The sequence below is a fragment of the Asparagus officinalis genome, chromosome 6 (assembly GCF_001876935.1).
Source record: "Asparagus officinalis chromosome 6, Aspof.V1, whole genome shotgun sequence".
Taxonomy (NCBI): domain Eukaryota; kingdom Viridiplantae; phylum Streptophyta; class Magnoliopsida; order Asparagales; family Asparagaceae; genus Asparagus; species Asparagus officinalis.
In genome coordinates this window covers 45,555,239-45,559,342 of record NC_033799.1, presented here as the reverse complement: position 1 = coordinate 45,559,342, position 4,104 = coordinate 45,555,239, and positions in this window count along the sequence as shown.

Genomic DNA, 4,104 nt, shown 5'->3' with positions numbered 1-4,104 from the left:
CTGCCTTTTAAAAAAAAAACAATTCGTAGGTATGTATGATAGAAACTTCAGTACCAATTATATAGAGAGAGTTGCATATCCCAACGAAAAACGTATACACTTTTATAACCTCTTAACTAAAAAACAAAACATGCAACAAAAGTTATTTTAGTCAGATATCGGCCTTAGTTGGTAAATAAGTGAGCCATGTTCAACCCAGTCCTACTTAACGGCTGAATAGTGATGTAAGTATCAGCTTTTAATACTCAATCTGCTAATAAGTTGAGGATTATTTTCAATTGAGTATCAAAAGTTGATTGCTACAATATCACTAATTAATTTTTAATACGCAAACTTTGATCCTTATATCACTAATCAATCTTTAATACGCATACTTGGCGTCACATCACAAGTAATCTGGAACTAAAGCCAAATAATATTGACCGCTTCCCTTTTTGATGCATGAAAACACTCCTGCATCTCGAGCACCCAGTTTGGACGTGTTAACTACTACACAAAAAAGAGGGAAGAAAAGGAAAAAGGATAGTTAAATGTGTTAGGACGAATTCCACACAATAGCTCTTGTTTGAGTAACAATAAATTCTTACTTAGTATAAATATTTGTTTGAAAAGATATAATATAGGTGAAAATAAATATACAAAGGTTATGAGGCAAAACGATGTAACAAGATTACCTCCTGCAAAGGTAAAGTACCCTAAAGTCGACCTTCTATCGGTAACACTCCCGGCCTAATCTGCGTCGGTAAATCCACAAACTTTGAGACAATCATTGTGTTTAGAAAACATCACTCCTCCTCTTCCTGGGGATGACTTCAAGTATCTCAAACTTGTGATTACTGCATCCATGTGACTCGCACTTGGATTATGCATGAACTGACTCACCACGCTGACGACATAAGCTACATCTGGTCTAGTATGAGCCAAATAGATTAAATGCCAAACTAATCTCTAATAGCGGGCTCGATCAGTCGATATTTGGTTTGGATACTCTGCTAAGCAATGATTTTGTTCAACAAGAGTGTCAACAGACTTGTAATCCAACATGCTAGTTTCTGACAGCAAGTCAAGAATATACTTCCGTTGACACAAATAGATTCCTTTACTCCCCCTTGCTACCTTAATCCCTAAGAAATACTTAAGTTCTCCCAAGTCTTTCATTCTAAACTCAGAGGCCAACTATTTCTTCAATCTATCAGTCTCAATAGTATCATCACCTGTGATTACCATATCATCAACATAAATAATCAGTGCTGTTACCTTCCCTTGTTGGTGGTTCAGAAATAGGGTATGGTCTGAGTTACTCTGTCTATAACCCACCTTCTTCACGAATTGTGAGAATCTTCCAAACCATGCGCGAAGAGACTGTTTGAGCCCTATAATGATTTCTCTAATTTACAGACAAAATCACTAGGAGAAGCTGCCACATACCCTGGTGGGAGAGCCATGTAAACTTCCTGAGCTAATTCTCCATGAAGAAAGACATTATTGACATCAAACTATTGAAGGGGCCAATTAAAACTCGCTGCAAGAGATAGTAGAACCCGAATAGTATTGATTTTTGTGACAGGAGCAAATGTCTCATCGTAATATATCCCATCCGTTTGAGTGAACCCCTGGGCTATAAGACGGGCTTTATACCGATTTACAAATCCATTCGCATTGTGCTTTACCATAAACACCCAACGATAACCTACAAACCTCTTGCCTTGTGACGAGGAAACAAGTTGCCAAGTATTATTTTTTGTAATGCCTCCATCTCTTCCTCCATTGCCCTTCTCCACTTAGGATCATCCAAGGAATCCTGCACTTAGGAACTAATACAGCGGATATTTGATTCACAAATGATTCACATGACTTAGATAATCTACTAGTGGAGATGTAATTTGCAACTGGATACTTTGATTTTGCATGAAGGGAAGGTTCATATCTTTTGGCTGGCTGAGCACAGGTTAACCGATTAGGTAACACACTAGACTCATTACTAGTAGTACTAGTGGGGGGACATACCTCGAACGAATGATCTTCAGCACCAGGAAGAAGTAGTGGATCGGAGGTATGAGCAGTAGTAGAGGGGGCAATCATGAGTTCTTGTGTCTGAACTGGTGTTTGGATATGGATGTCAACTAGAACAGCTTGTATAACATCTTCTACCTGTGGATTTTGGATCTAGATGTCAACCGAAACAGCCTGTATAACATCTTCTACCTATGGATTTTCCTCCTCACTATGAGATAGCTTTCAAAATACGAATTCTCCCATTGAAGAGCAGAGTCAGATGAGGAGAAATAACTCATGTCATCGAAGAAAGTAACATCCATAGTGACATAATACTTACGAGTAGGTGGATGATAATACTTGTGCCCCTTCTGAGATCCCCCATAACCAACTAACACACACTTAATCGCTCGGGCATCTAACTTCAACCTTTGATTTTTAGGAATATGAACAAAGACAACACAACCAAAGACACGACCAGGAAGGTTATGAAATGATGGTAACGACATATGAGATGTAAGTGCCTCAAGTGGAATCTTTCCCTGAAGTACACTAGAAGGAAGGTGATTAATAAGATAGGAGGACGCTTGTATAGCATCGCCCAAAAGGTATTTAGGCATATGAACACAAAAAAGAAGGGCATGAGCCATATCAAGTAAGTGATGAATTTTTCTTTCAGAAACTCCATTTTATTCTAGTGTTTAAGGACACGTGGTTTGGTGAATAATACCATGCGTTTGAACAAATTCGTGGAAGCTGTTATTGACAAACTCCCCCCATTATCAGACTATGAATTTTAATGGTATTATTATAAGAATGCAAAAAGGTTGAAAAGACTTCATCATTGGTTTTAAGTAGAACTACCCATGACAGTCTCGTACAATCATCAATGAATAATACAAAATATCGCATACCGGAAACAGTGGACTCTCTAGAGGACCCCCAAACATCACAATGAATCAATGCAAAAGTAATAACACTTTTATTAGAAAGACTGGAAGAATAAGTAGCACGATGACTCTTAGCCAAAACACAAGTTTCACAACGTAAAACTGATTCATCAACACCAATAAATAAAGTAGATTTAGTTTTTTTCATAACAATGAAAGAGGGATGCCCTAGATGGCGATGCCACAACCAAACTTCATTTATTTTATCAGAATTCAAGATCAAAGCGGCATAGTATGGTGCTCCTGGTCTCTCCCCGGCGTACATCCGATCTAGATGAAACAATCTGCCCCTCAGATCCCCCCTTCCAATTACCTCCCTGGTTAGAAGATCCTAAAAAAGTACATACATGGGATAAAAGGTCACAAAGCATTTGGATTCAGTATTTAATTGGGGAACAGATAATAAGTGATGAGATAATGCAGGAACATATAGAACATGATGAAGTTCTAAAGTCGGGGTAATACGGAAATAAGTGATGAGATAATGCAGGAACATATAGAACATGATGAAGTTCTAAAGTCGGGGTAATACGGACATACCCTGTTCCTAACATAGGAAAAGCTTAACCATTGGCATTAGTAACATAAGACATAAGTGGGGGAGACAACTCAGTAAAATAAGATTTATCATAAGTCATATGATCAGATGCACCAGAATCAATAATCTGTTGGAGATTCGAAACAATCAATCGAACCCTTACCCTTCCGGACCTTGTGTTGAAAGTAGGAAAGTAGGAATAATACCACAAATAAAGATCTAACCTTGCAAAAATAGTAAAGGAGACAAACACACAGATTTAACGAGGTTCGGCAACGTGCCTACGTCCTCACCTTGCAAAAATAGTAAAGGAGACAAACACACAGATTTAACGAGGTTCGGCAACGTGCCTACGTCCTCAGGAACCACACCACACAAACTCTTTATTAATTGAAGAAGAATTACAAGCTCTCAAACTAGGGTTTAATCTCTCTGAGATTCTCTCTCTTTCTGTAATCAAAAAGCTCTCTTTTTTCGTGTTGTTACAACCCTAAAAACATTTAAGGTATATATCGAGTCCTGGGAAAAACAGAATCCAAAACAGTTTAGGAAGCTGTTTGACTGCATCGCGGTCGACCGCGCAAGTCTCGTGGTCGACCGCGACGGTCGACCGCGCCAAAT